The sequence below is a fragment of the Lissotriton helveticus genome, chromosome 1_2, assembly GCF_964261635.1.
Source record: "Lissotriton helveticus chromosome 1_2, aLisHel1.1, whole genome shotgun sequence".
Taxonomy (NCBI): domain Eukaryota; kingdom Metazoa; phylum Chordata; class Amphibia; order Caudata; family Salamandridae; genus Lissotriton; species Lissotriton helveticus.
The window spans coordinates 372,413,017-372,428,367 of record NC_136058.1 but is presented as its reverse complement, the minus strand read 5'-3'; the positions used below and the strand labels follow the sequence as shown (position 1 = coordinate 372,428,367).

General features: G+C 51.7%; 1 protein-coding gene across 1 annotated transcript in view; it reads left to right on the top strand.

The window, feature by feature from the left end:
* The first annotated feature begins 4,414 nt into the window (after positions 1-4,414).
* TMEM125 (transmembrane protein 125) overlaps positions 4,415-15,351 on the top strand; it is a 205,514-nt gene continuing 194,577 nt past the window's right edge. Inside the window, exon 1 of the mRNA XM_078672368.1 lies at positions 4,415-4,820. The gene's annotated coding sequence lies outside the window, so the exon portion shown is untranslated. The remainder of the gene's footprint in view (positions 4,821-15,351) is intronic.

Sequence of the window (15,351 nt, the reverse complement as noted above, 5' to 3'; positions counted from 1 at the left end):
GGGAGCCTCACAACAATGGCAGGAAAAAAGCTTATCGCACTATAGTATTAGGGGGTATAGTACCTTTTGATATGTACTAATGGTTAGTTACATATATACAAGTGGCAAAATTATCTCAAGCATATGTTACTAGCAGGCTATGGGTATGTACTCACTTAATAGCGCTCGTGGGAGTGCATTACGTTACTAAGTGCAGCTAGTAGATTTGTTTTAATCAGCTTTAGAATTGTTTATCAGCTATGTTGAACCCCCTTTCACCTGCTGCGCGGAAATACACCCGGACACACTAAAAATTCGGACCCACAGGCAAAGCCTCAGAAGTTTCCACAGCAGCAGGGTTTTCTAATTTTGATAGCTTTATAAACTCATGGGCAGACTGCAGCACGGCTGGTTTTCAGCGTACAGCTCAGAATGGGTCAGTGCACAGGTGCTTGAAATATGACACAACGGATTTAACTGTGCACACATTAACTCAAGTAGTATCACAACATCACCATTTGCCTAGACTCAGGGCCACTGGCATTATGGGGAGGTAGCAGCAAGTTACACAAACCTTGGGGCCTGCAGGAGCCTCCCATATACCTCCTCCTTTCTGGCCCACACTTAGTCCTTTTGGCTATGACTCCAATGTTGGTTTTGGCTGATTCAACAAAGCCATTATTTGTTTAAATCACTTTGGATTGAACGGTTTGTTTTAATTTCTGTTGCCCAGAATAACTTGCAGAATTAAACCATACACAGTTTTTATATCTTTCTGTCATAGCAATCCACCTGTGTTGCACAAGGGGGAGGGGCCCTTACATTTTTCCCTCCCTAGTTAGTTGCGGGGTACACACATGTCAAATTGGTAACGGCTTTAACTCCACAAGGTGAGAAAGTCAAGCCTGGACTTCCTGAAGTGCGGCTATGGCCCGCCACTGCTATTTTCAGCAGCAAGTTCACCGGTGCTCTTTTGTCAGGGTGGTTGTTTCTGGTGCGCGGCACCGTCCCTCAATTGTCTCTAAGTTGCACTGTCTGGCTTTCAGAGAGGACCCCTACAACAGACACGGAGTAAGTCATGATCATTAGTGACTTGCCTTTGGATTTAATGGTGTGTCTTAATTTCTGGTGCCCAGAATAAATTGGACACTTATTGGCATGTTTTCGGCCAGATAGGGTGTGTCTTAGCAGGGGGGCCTGCGATTATTTTGGCTGGGTTTATTTGTAGGGTCCAGATGTGGGCAGGTAATAACAACAGTCTAAAACGAACTGCAGGGTTTCACATGCAGTGGAGGGCCCTTGGCTAGGTGCACTAGTAATCGTTCTGCCTGAGACAGTATTTATTTAGTGGTTATTCAGGTACTAAGGTGGGGAGATCGTAGGCAGTATTTTCATGCCGGGAAGTACGTAGTGAGAAAGTAATAGTGTCCCAAGTTGCACACATGATATATACATTTGGATAGGGTGCTTGTTAATAGCCGCCTGGGTCCAACGAGTGCCCAAACGGGGCGATGTGTTAAGAGACAAATATGAAAAGTTACTCTGCACGGTGTATTAGAAGGGATGTTGTCTAAGCAGATCTCATACTCGCCTTAACGCATGATGGAGACAATTATTGACATGACTAAAGAGGTAAACCTTGTGTTAAGGTGATGGGATGCCGAGGGAGACAGCTTGGTCGGCTCGCACAGGCAGGCGATTTCGGCAGGGGCTTGCCCCAGGTATGGTGAGAATATCAAGGATTGCAGGCAGGCACCAAGAGACGGATCCTCGAGACCATGCAGGACAGACAAACACTCCAGCCCTATAGCCAGGCATTGGCAGAAGCTGCCAGCTAATTTGTGGGTAGGGGTGCAAGACACTGAGGGGAACATGGGGTCAGAACATAATTTAGCTATAAGACTGGGGTGTCATGGGCCAAAAACCCCTCGCCAGAGCTACGAGGGGCATCAGGCAGTAAGGTGTCTTTGAGGGTCGGGCAAGGGCATTATAGGGCTGTAGTACGTGACACAGCATTTGCATTAACACAGAAGGGTCCCAGCGGATCCACCAAAAAGACTAAAGCGAAACATGTGACACACAATCTTGTAGTTCGACACCATTCTGGTGTAAGTATCTAGGGTCACAGGTGGATAGCAGGGTCCGGGCATCTGTGACCCGTCGAAGGTTCAGCAAGCAGGGTAGGCTGCGTAGGTTAACAATTCACGAAATGGTGCAGTGTCTAATGACGGGCACCATACACTTATTCCCTCTAGCCTGTTGTGACACCATTGCTATGTGCACCAGGGATAATTTGACAAGAACTATGAAATTGTCTGGTCAATGTGGCGAAGTAATGCACCAGAGAAGAAGACCACAATGACCACACGGTGGAAATCAGCAACCAGTGGGGGACAAGTAAACTTCAATGGTCGGAAATCACCTCCGGCTCCTGTGGCAGGGAGCTCGGCAAGGGAGGCTATGGAGCCTGCATGCAGGAAGTTCATCTGCGCTATGCGTAAATTCTCTGGGCAGAGGAGACTTGGCTTCATTAGACTTGGGTGCTACAAGCCAAATTCACAGGGTGTTTTGAGGACGATGGGGTACATCTGCCCAGTATAAGCATGGACTTGTTCTTGCTGGATAGGGGAGAGGCCCTAGAAATAGCAAGATGTAAGTCGGAATGCCGGCCTTGGTGGGGGGCACTGACTGCGACGGTCGCCACACCCAGGGCTGTGGCGGAGTTACAGGGCGATCCAGAGGTGGAAAGGTACTCAGGGGTACCCTCCTCAGGAGCACAAAGGGTGCTGAGGCCTAATATCCCCAGGAAGTCTGTGCGGTGGACGCTGGGGTGCGACGTCGCCCCGTCTCTCCTACGGACGTTGGAAACCTGTACAACCCGGGGTCGCTGGAACACTCCGCCCCTCGTGGGGGGGCGTGAGCAAGAGGGTGGACCAATGGTTCACCAGAAGTGGGAGTGGCTATCCCCTCACCACAACCGCTAAGCACCGATTGGCTAAGGCCAAGATGCAAGTTTGGCCCATCAGGTGGTAGGCCGCGAGGGGCGGCTTGCCTTTGGATCGCCTGTAAGATAAACCACCATGTTGGCATATTTGTATGCTAATAAACCTGCAGCAATTTTCTCCAGCAAAAAGTTGTCTTGTCTGCTTATTTCTGCGACATGCCTGTTGCTGCGGGAGGGCTGGTGAGTGGGGCCGAGATGGGCACTATGGCACCAGACCACGGACCTCAGCCAGGAATGGAGCATGTTTGGGGTTCGCCTGAATCCGAGAGGCTTCTTGTAATGGCTCCTTCTCTCAGAAGGGTGTCTGAGATGTAAACATGGATTAAGTTGCCTCGTGTTTTTGTTTTTAGCTGCAGAATCTCTGAAGCAGTCACCTGAGCCAAGGTGAGATCTCTTTTTATGGCACCCCCGCCGCTTTCGCAGAGTTGAGCCATTATTGTAGGTTTTACTCTGTCCGCCCTCTGACTCGAGAGAACATCGGAGGAGCGCGCACCGAGGACACACATTAATAGCCGTGTGCCCGTGTGTGCCCTCCCCTCTCGGGGTGTGGGGTCCGAGAAAGAGGCTAGGACACAGGCCAGGCCCTAGAAGGACCCGCGCCCCTTTCCAGCGCTCCGTGTGCGGCCTCGAGGCGCTCCTCGTAGTCTGAAGAGGGGGCACTCACTGGGAGAACTACTGGCATGCTTTGCACCTCTCACTTTTCAGACAGCTCCAGACCCCCACCCTGGAGACACTCTCTGTGCCCCCGGGGACCTGCCGGTTAGTGTCTCCAGGGCTCGAATGTCGCGGCGGGGGGGGGGGGGGGGGGGTCACACACCTAGGCTCAGCTCCCCCACCCTCAAACTATGGGCCACGCTAGAGAGAGACAGAGAGACGGACGCAGCCAGAGACTGACAGACACGGAAGAGCTCAGAACAGTCTGTGGTGAGAGACTTTTATTATACGGAGAGTGAGGATTGATCTGAACACTTTTCTAGCGCTCCGTGTGAACACAATGGCCTCGAGACGCTTTTCACAGTCTGAAGAGGGAGCACTAGGTGAACAGGCTTATTTGGACGTCTCTGTCTCGGACAGTCAGCTCCAGCCCCTTCCCTGGGGACACACTGTGCCTCATGGGACCCCCGCATGGCAGTCTCTCAGGACCCGAATGTCATGACGAGGAGGAAGGGGCCACGTGTTCCCCGCCCCAAATGACGGGCCGGCCCACCCAGCTTCGGAGGTCTCCAGCGAAGCTGCCCTCTGCCCTGCCCGGACTCTGTCCGTGGGAGCACCTCTGGAGAGAGAGAGTACCTGCCTGCGTCAGGTGTCCCTCGGCAGCCAATGGGGAGCAGGGAGCGCTGCCAGGTGAGTGGAAGGGGAGGGAGGAAGGAGGGAGAAGAGGAATGTGCACCTGCTGCTCCCAGGGCCGGATAAACACGGAAACAAGCGGGGAGGAAAGCAGCGAGAGCGTCGAGAAAGGGCTGTAAAGCGCCAAGAGGCGCAGAGCTCGCTCGCAGGTAGCTGCAGGGCGCCAAGAGACAGCTAGAGAGCTGTCATCGACCTACAGAGCGCCAAGACATAGCGAGAGAGCTCTCAGTGAGCTGGAGAGCGCCACGAAAGTGTGAGAGAGCTCTCAGTGCGCTAGAAAGCACCTAGAGACGAGGAGAGAGCTCTTAGGGAGCTGGGGAGCGCTAGGAGACAGCAAGAGACCTCCCAGGGAGCAGGACACCTGCAAGAGACGACGAGAGACCCCCCAGAGAGAAGGAGAGCGTCAAGAGAGGGCGAGAGAGCTCTCAGCGTGAAGGAGAGCGCCACAAATCATAGCACTGAGACAACAAGAGACCTGCTCTGTCCACAGGTAAGAGACAGCGAGTGAGAGCGAAGAGAGACAGGAGGTGTGAGCCTGACAGCAGGCACAGGTGAGGGTGAGACAGGACAGGGACTGGCGGGAAGAGACAGATCTGGGCAGGTGAAGTATCCAAGGCTGACAGCCCAGACAAGTGAGTATGAGATGTCCGAGACAGGCGACAGACTCAGAACAGAGACATGTCGGTGTGAGACGGAGTGCAGGCACCGAAGAGGAGACACACCTCTGACGTCACGGACTGTGGCATTGAGACAGCTGCGGGGATGAGAGCGCGTCAGCAGAGACAGACGAGGGAGAGGCAGCGCAGGGACTGCTGAGGAGATGTCTCACTGACATCAGAGACAGGCGAGGAGCTAAGACTGACAGCCAAGACGAGTGAGGCAGGAGGGATCAGAGGCAGGTGACAGGGTCTCAGAGCAGAGGGTGAGAGTGAGTGCAAAGACAACATGACTCCCAGTCAGACACCAGAGACAAGTGACAGAGAGACACAGAGCAGAGACATGCCAGGGTGACAGTGAGTGCAAAGACAACATGACTCCCAGTCAGACACCAGAGACAAGTGACAGAGAGACACAGAGCAGAGACATGCCAGGGTGAGAGTGAGTGCAAAGACAACACGACTCCCAGTCAGACACCAGAGACAAGTGACAGAGAGACACAGAGCAGAGACATGTCAGGGTGAGAGTGAGTGCAAAGACAACATGACTCCCAGTCAGACACCAGAGACAAGTGACAGGGAGACACAGAGCAGAGACATGTCAGGGTGAGAGTGAGTGCAAAGACAACATGACTCCCAGTCAGACACCAGAGACAAGTGACAGAGAGACACAGAGCAGAGACATGTCAGGGTGAGAGTGAGTGCAAAGACAACACGACTCCCAGTCAGACACCAGAGACAAGTGACAGAGAGACACAGAGCAGAGACATGTCAGGGTGAGAGTGAGTGCAAAGACAACACGACTCCCCGTCAGACACCAGAGACAAGTGACAGAGAGACACAGAGCAGAGACATGTCAGGGTGAGAGTGAGTGCAAAGACAACACGACTCCCAGTCAGACACCAGAGACAAGTGACAGAGAGACACAGAGCAGAGACATGCCAGGGTGAGAGTGAGTGCAAAGACAACACGACTCCCAGTCAGACACCAGAGACAAGTGACAGAGAGACACAGAGCAGAGACATGTCAGGGTGAGAGTGAGTAAAGAGACAACATGACTCCCCGTCAGACATGAGAGACAAGTGACAGAGAGACACAGAGCAGAGACATGCCAGGGTGAGAGTGAGTGCAAAGACAACACGACTCCCAGTGAGACATCAGAGACAAGTGACACAGAGACACAGAGCAGAGACATGTCAGGGTGAGAGTGAGTGCAAAGACAACATGACTCCCAGTCAGACACCAGAGACAAGTGACAGAGAGACACAGAGCAGAGACATGTCAGGGTGAGAGTGACTGCAAAGACAACATGACTCCCAGTCAGACACCAGAGACAAGTGACAGGGAGACACAGAGCAGAGACATGTCAGGGTGAGAGTGAGTGCAAAGACAACATGACTCCCAGTCAGACACCAGAGACAAGTGACAGAGAGACACAGAGCAGAGACATGTCAGGGTGAGAGTGAGTGCAAAGACAACACGACTCCCAGTCAGACACCAGAGACAAGTGACAGAGAGACACAGAGACACAGAGCAGAGACATGCCAGGGTGAGAGTGAGTGCAAAGACAACATGACTCCCCGTCAGACACCAGAGACAAGTGACAGAGAGACACAGAGCAGAGACATGCCAGGGTGAGATTGAGTGCAAAGACAACACGACTCCCAGTCAGACACCAGAGACAAGTGACAGAGAGACACAGAGCAGAGACATGTCAGGGTGAGAGTGAGTGCAAAGACAACATGACTCCCAGTCAGACACCAGAGACAAGTGACAGAGAGACACAGAGACACAGAGCAGAGACATGTCAGGGTGAGAGTGAGTGCAAAGACAACATGACTCCCAGTCAGACACCAGAGACAAGTGACAGAGAGACACAGAGCAGAGACATGTCAGGGTGAGAGTGAGTGCAAAGACAACATGACTCCCCGTCAGACACCAGAGACAAGTGACAGAGAGACACAGAGCAGAGACATGTCAGGGTGAGAGTGAGTGCAAAGACAAAATGACTCCCAGTCAGACACCAGAGACAAGTGACAGAGAGACACAGAGCAGAGACATGTCAGGGTGAGAGTGAGTGCAAAGATAACATGACTCCCAGTCAGACACCAGAGACAAGTGACAGAGAGACACAGAGCAGAGACATGTCAGGGTGAGAGTGAGTGCAAAGACAACACGACTCCCAGTCAGACACCAGAGACAAGTGACAGAGAGAAACAGAGCAGAGACATGTCAGGGTGAGAGTGAGTGCAAAGACAACACGACTCCCCGTCAGACACCTGAGACAAGTGACACAGAGACACAGAGCAGAGACATGTCAGGGTGAGAGTGAGTGCAAAGATAACACGACTCCCAGTCAGACACCAGAGACAAGTGACAGAGAGACACAGAGCAGAGACATGTCAGGGTGAGAGTGAGTGCAAAGATAACATGACTCCCAGTCAGATACCAGAGACAAGTGACAGAGAGACACAGAGCAGAGACATGTCAGGGTGAGAGTGAGTGCAAAGATAACATGACTCCCAGTCAGACACCAGAGACAAGTGACAGAGAGACACAGAGCAGAGACATGTCAGGGTGAGAGTGAGTGCAAAGACAACACGACTCCCAGTCAGACATCAGAGACAAGTGACAGAGAGACACAGAGCAGAGACATGTCAGGGTGAGAGTGAGTGCAAAGACAACATGACTCCCAGTCAGACACCAGAGACAAGTGACGGAGAGACACAGAGCAGAGACATGTCAGGGTGAGAGTGAGTGCAAAGACAACACGACTCCCAGTCAGACACCAGAGACAAGTGACAGAGAGACACAGAGCAGAGACATGTCAGGGTGAGAGTGAGTGCAAAGACAACACGACTCCCAGTCAGACACCAGAGACAAGTGACAGAGAGACACAGAGCAGAGACATGTCAGGGTGAGAGTGAGTGCAAAGACAACACGACTCCCAGTCAGACACCAGAGACAAGTGACAGAGAGACACAGAGCAGAGACATGTCAGGGTGAGAGTGAGTGCAAAGACAACACGACTCCCAGTCAGACACAAGAGACAAGTGACAGAGAGACACAGAGCAGAGACATGTCAGGGTGAGAGTGAGTGCAAAGACAACACGACTCCCAGTCAGACACCAGAGACAAGTGACAGAGAGACACAGAGCAGAGACATGTCAGGGTGAGAGTGAGTGCAAAGACAACACGACTCCCCGTCAGACACCAGAGACAAGTGACAGAGAGACACAGAGCAGAGACATGTCAGGGTGAGAGTGAGTGCAAAGACAACACGACTCCCAGTCAGACACCAGAGACAAGTGACAGAGAGACACAGAGCAGAGACATGTCAGGGTGAGAGTGAGTGCAAAGACAACATGACTCCCAGTCAGACACCAGAGACAAGTGACAGAGAGACACAGAGCAGAGACATGTCAGGGTGAGAGTGAGTGCAAAGACAACATGACTCCCAGTCAGACACCAGAGACAAGTGACAGAGAGACACAGAGCAGAGACATGTCAGGGTGAGAGTGAGTGCAAAGACAACATGACTCCCAGTCAGACACCAGAGACAAGTGACAGAGAGACACAGAGCAGAGACATGTCAGGGTGAGAGTGAGTGCAAAGACAACATGACTCCCAGTCAGACATCAGAGACAAGTGACAGAGAGACACAGAGCAGAGACATGTCAGGGTGAGAGTGAGTGCAAAGACAACATGACTCCCAGTCAGACACCAGAGACAAGTGACAGAGAGACACAGAGCAGAGACATGTCAGGGTGAGAGTGAGTGCAAAGACAACATGACTCCCAGTCAGTCACCAGAGACAAGTGACAGAGAGACACAGAGCAGAGACATGCCAGGGTGAGAGAGAGTGCAAAGACAACATGACTCCCCGTCAGACACCAGAGACAAGTGACAGAGAGACACAGAGACACAGAGCAGAGACATGTCAGGGTGAGAGTGAGGGCAAAGACAACATGACTCCCAGTCAGACACCAGAGACAAGTGACAGAGAGACACAGAGCAGAGACATGTCAGGGTGACAGTGAGTGCAAAGACAACATGACTCCCCGTCAGACACCAGAGACAAGTGACAGAGAGACACAGAGCAGAGACATGTCAGGGTGAGAGTGAGTGCAAAGACAACATGACTCCCAGTCAGACACCAGAGACAAGTGACAGAGAGACACAGAGCAGAGACATGTCAGGGTGAGAGTGAGTGCAAAGATAACATGACTCCCAGTCAGACACCAGAGACAAGTGACAGAGAGACACAGAGCAGAGACATGTCAGGGTGAGAGTGAGTGCAAAGACAACACGACTCCCAGTCAGACACCAGAGACAAGTGACAGAGAGAAACAGAGCAGAGACATGTCAGGGTGAGAGTGAGTGCAAAGACAACACGACTCCCCGTCAGACACCAGAGACAAGTGACACAGAGACACAGAGCAGAGACATGTCAGGGTGAGAGTGAGTGCAAAGATAACATGACTCCCAGTCAGACACCAGAGACAAGTGACAGAGAGACACAGAGCAGAGACATGTCAGGGTGAGAGTGAGTGCAAAGATAACATGACTCCCAGTCAGACACCAGAGACAAGTGACAGAGAGACACAGAGCAGAGACATGTCAGGGTGAGAGTGAGTGCAAAGATAACATGACTCCCAGTCAGACACCAGAGACAAGTGACAGAGAGACACAGAGCAGAGACATGTCAGGGTGAGAGTGAGTGCAAAGACAACACGACTCCCAGTCAGACATCAGAGACAAGTGACAGAGAGACACAGAGCAGAGACATGTCAGGGCTAGAGTGAGTGCAAAGACAACATGACTCCCAGTCAGACACCAGAGACAAGTGACAGATAGACACAGAGCAGAGACATGTCAGGGTGAGAGTGAGTGCAAAGACAACACGACTCCCAGTCAGACACCAGAGACAAGAGACAAGTGACAGAGAGACACAGAGCAGAGACATGTCAGGGTGAGAGTGAGTGCAAAGACAACATGACTCCCAGTCAGACACCAGAGACAAGTGACAGAGAGACACAGAGCAGAGACATGTCAGGGTGAGAGTGAGTGCAAAGACAACACGACTCCCAGTCAGACACCAGAGACAAGTGACAGAGAGACACAGAGCAGAGACATGTCAGGGTGAGAGTGAGTGCAAAGATAACATGACTCCCAGTCAGACACCAGAGACAAGTGACAGAGAGACACAGAGCAGAGACATGTCAGGGTGAGAGTGAGTGCAAAGACAACACGACTCCCAGTCAGACACAAGAGACAAGTGACAGAGAGACACAGAGCAGAGACATGTCAGGGTGAGAGTGAGTGCAAAGACAACATGACTCCCAGTCAGACACCAGAGACAAGTGACAGAGAGACACAGAGCAGAGACATGTCAGGGTGAGAGTGAGTGCAAAGACAACACGACTCCCAGTCAGACACCAGAGACAAGTGACAGAGAGACACAGAGCAGAGACATGTCAGGGTGAGAGTGAGTGCAAAGATAACATGACTCCCAGTCACACACCAGAGACAAGTGACAGAGAGACACAGAGCAGAGACATGTCAGGGTGAGAGTGAGTGCAAAGACAACACGACTCCCAGTCAGACACCAGAGACAAGTGACAGAGAGACACAGAGCAGAGACATGTCAGGGTGAGAGTGAGTGCAAAGACAACATGACTCCCCGTCAGACACCAGAGACAAGTGACAGAGAGACTCAGAGCAGAGACATGTCAGGGTGAGAGTGAGTGCAAAGACAACATGACTCCCAGTCAGACATGAGAGACACGTGACAGAGAGACACAGAGCAGAGACATGTCAGGGTGAGAGTGAGTGCAAAGACAACATGACTCCCAGTCAGACACCAGAGACAAGTGACAGAGAGACACAGAGCAGAGACATGTCAGGGTGAGAGTGAGTGCAAAGATAACATGACTCCCAGTCAGACACCAGAGACAAGTGACAGAGAGACACAGAGCAGAGACATGTCAGGGTGAGAGTGAGTGCAAAGACAACACGACTCCCAGTCAGACATCAGAGACAAGTGACAGAGAGACACAGAGCAGAGACATGTCAGGGCTAGAGTGAGTGCAAAGACAACATGACTCCCAGTCAGACACCAGAGACAAGTGACAGATAGACACAGAGCAGAGACATGTCAGGGTGAGAGTGAGTGCAAAGACAACACGACTCCCAGTCAGACACCAGAGACAAGAGACAAGTGACAGAGAGACACAGAGCAGAGACATGTCAGGGTGAGAGTGAGTGCAAAGACAACATGACTCCCAGGCAGACACCAGAGACAAGTGACAGAGAGACACAGAGCAGAGACATGTCAGGGTGAGAGTGAGTGCAAAGACAACATGACTCCCAGTCAGACACCAGAGACAAGTGACAGATAGACACAGAGCAGAGACATGTCAGGGTGAGAGTGAGTGCAAAGACAACACGACTCCCAGTCAGACACCAGAGACAAGTGACAGAGAGACACAGAGCAGAGACATGTCAGGGTGAGAGTGAGTGCAAAGACAACATGACTCCCAGTCAGACACCAGAGACAAGTGACAGAGAGACACAGAGCAGAGACATGTCAGGGTGAGAGTGAGTGCAAAGACAACACGACTCCCAGTCAGACACAAGAGACAAGTGACAGAGAGACACAGAGCAGAGACATGTCAGGGTGAGAGTGAGTGCAAAGACAGCACCACTCCCAGTCAGACACCAGAGACAAGTGACAGAGAGACACAGAGCAGAGACATGTCAGGGTGAGAGTGAGTGCAAAGACAACACGACTCCCAGTCAGACACAAGAGACAAGTGACAGAGAGACACAGAGCAGAGACATGTCAGGGTGAGAGTGAGTGCAAAGACAACACGACTCCCAGTCAGACACCAGAGACAAGTGACAGAGAGACACAGAGCAGAGACATGTCAGGGTGAGAGTGAGTGCAAAGACAACATGACTCCCAGTCAGACACCAGTGACAAGTGACAGAGAGACACAGAGCAGAGACATGTCAGGGTGAGAGTGAGTGCAAAGACAACATGACTTCCCGTCAGACATGAGAGACAAGTGACAGAGAGACACAGAGCAGAGACATGCCAGGGTGACAGTGAGTGCAAAGACAACACCACTCCCAGTCAGACACCAGAGACAAGTGACAGAGAGACACAGAGCAGAGACATGTCAGGGTGAGAGTGAGTGCAAAGACAACATGACTCCCAGTCAGACACCAGAGACAAGTGACAGAGAGACACAGAGCAGAAACATGTCAGGGTGAGAGTGAGTGCAAAGACAACATGACTCCCAGTCAGACACCAGAGACAAGTGACAGAGAGACACAGAGCAGAGACATGTCAGGGTGAGAGTGAGTGCAAAGACAACATGACTCCCAGTCAGACACCAGTGACAAGTGACAGAGAGACACAGAGCAGAGACATGTCAGGGTGAGAGTGAGTGCAAAGACAACATGACTCCCCGTCAGACACCAGAGACAAGTGACAGAGAGACACAGAGCAGAGACATGCCAGGGTGAGAGTGAGTGCAAAGACAACACGACTCCCAGTCAGACACCAGAGACAAGTGACAGAGAGACACAGAGCAGAGACATGTCAGGGTGAGAGTGAGTGCAAAGACAACATGACTCCCAGTCAGACATGAGAGACAAGTGACAGGGAGACACAGAGCAGATGCATGTCAGGGTGAGAGTGAGTGCAAAGACAACACGACTCCCCGTCAGACACCAGAGACAAGTGACAGAGAGACACAGAGCAGAGACATGTCATGGTGAGAGTGAGTGCAAAGACAACACGACTCCCAGTCAGACACCAGAGACAAGTGACAGAGAGACACAGAGCAGAGACATGTCAGGGTGAGAGTGAGTGCAAAGACAACATGACTCCCAGTCAGACATGAGAGACAAGTGACAGGGAGACACAGAGCAGAGACATGCCAGGGTGAGAGTGAGTGCAAAGACAACATGACTCCCAGTCAGACACCAGAGACAAGTGACAGAGAGACACAGCGCAGAGACATGCCAGGGTGAGAGTGAGTGCAAAGACAACATGACTCCCAGTCAGACACCAGAGACAAGTGACAGAGAGACACAGAGCAGAGACATGTCAGGGTGAGAGTGAGTGCAAAGACAACACGACTCCCAATCAGACACCAGAGACAAGTGACAGAGAGACACAGAGCAGAGACATGCCAGGGTGAGAGTGAGTGCAAAGACAACATGACTCCCAGTCAGACACCAGAGACAAGTGACAGAGAGACACAGAGCAGAGACATGTCAGGGTGAGAGTGAGTGCAAAGACAACATGACTCCCCGTCAGACATGAGAGACAAGTGACAGAGAGACACAGAGCAGAGACATGTCAGGGTGAGAGTGAGTGCAAAGACAACATGACTCCCAGTCAGACACCAGAGACAAGTGACAGAGAGACACAGAGCAGAGACATGTCCGGGTGAGAGTGAGTGCAAAGACAACATGACTCCCCGTCAGACACCAGAGACAAGTGACAGAGAGACACAGAGCAGAGACATGCCAGGGTGAGAGTGAGTGCAAAGACAACACGACTCCCAGTCAGACACCAGAGACAAGTGACAGAGAGACACAGAGCAGAGACATGTCAGGGTGAGAGTGAGTGCAAAGACAACACGACTCCCAGTCAGACACCAGAGACAAGTGACAAAGAGACACAGAGCAGAGACATGTCAGGGTGACAGTGAGCGCAAAGACAACACGACTCCCAGTCAGACACCAGAGACAAGTGACAGAGAGACACAGAGCAGAGACATGTCAGGGTGAGAGTGAGTGCAAAGACAACACGACTCCCAGTCAGACACCAGAGACAAGTGACAGAGAGACACAGAGCAGAGACATGTCAGGGTGAGAGTGAGTGCAAAGACAACACGACTCCCAGTCAGACACCAGAGACAAGTGACAGAGAGAAACAGAGCAGAGACATGTCAGGGTGAGAGTGAGTGCAAAGACAACACGACTCCCCGTCAGACACCTGAGACAAGTGACACAGAGACACAGAGCAGAGACATGTCAGGGTGAGAGTGAGTGCAAAGATAACATGACTCCCAGTCAGACACCAGAGACAAGTGACAGAGAGACACAGAGCAGAGACATGTCAGGGTGAGAGTGAGTGCAAAGATAACATGACTCCCAGTCAGACACCAGAGACAAGTGACAGAGAGACACAGAGCAGAGACATGTCAGGGTGAGAGTGAGTGCAAAGATAACATGACTCCCAGTCAGACACCAGAGACAAGTGACAGAGAGACACAGAGCAGAGACATGTCAGGGTGAGAGTGAGTGCAAAGACAACACGACTCCCAGTCAGACATCAGAGACAAGTAACAGAGAGACACAGAGCAGAGACATGTCAGGGTGAGAGTGAGTGCAAAGACAACATGACTCCCAGTCAGACACCAGAGACAAGTGACAGATAGACACAGAGCAGAGACATGTCAGGGTGAGAGTGAGTGCAAAGACAACACGACTCCCAGTCAGACACCAGAGACAAGTGACAGAGAGACACAGAGCAGAGACATGTCAGGGTGAGAGTGAGTGCAAAGACAACATGACTCCCAGTCAGACACCAGAGACAAGTGACAGAGAGACACAGAGCAGAGACATGTCAGGGTGAGAGTGAGTGCAAAGACAACACGACTCCCAGTCAGACACAAGAGACAAGTGACAGAGAGACACAGAGCAGAGACATGTCAGGGTGAGAGTGAGTGCAAAGACAACATGACTCCCAGTCAGACACCAGAGACAAGTGACAGAGAGACACAGAGCAGAGACATGTCAGGGTGAGAGTGAGTGCAAAGACAACACGACTCCCAGTCAGACACCAGAGACAAGTGACAGAGAGACACAGAGCAGAGACATGTCAGGGTGAGAGTGAGTGCAAAGACAACACGACTCCCAGTCAGACACCAGAGACAAGTGACAGAGATACACAGAGCAGAGACATGTCAGGGTGAGAGTGAGTGCAAAGACAACATGACTCCCCGTCAGACACCAGAGACAAGTGACAGAGAGACACAGAGCAGAGACATGTCAGGGTGAGAGTGAGTGCAAAGACAACATGACTCCCAGTCAGACACCAGAGACAAGTGACAGAGAGACACAGAGCAGAGACATGTCAGGGTGAGAGTGAGTGCAAAGACAACATGACTCCCAGTCAGACACCAGAGACAAGTGACAGAGAGACACAGAGCAGAGACATGTCAGGGTGAGAGTGAGTGCAAAGACAACATGACTCCCAGTCAGACACCAGAGACAAGTGACAGAGAGACACAGAGCAGAGACATGTCAGGGTGAGAGTGAGTGCAAAGACAACATGACTCC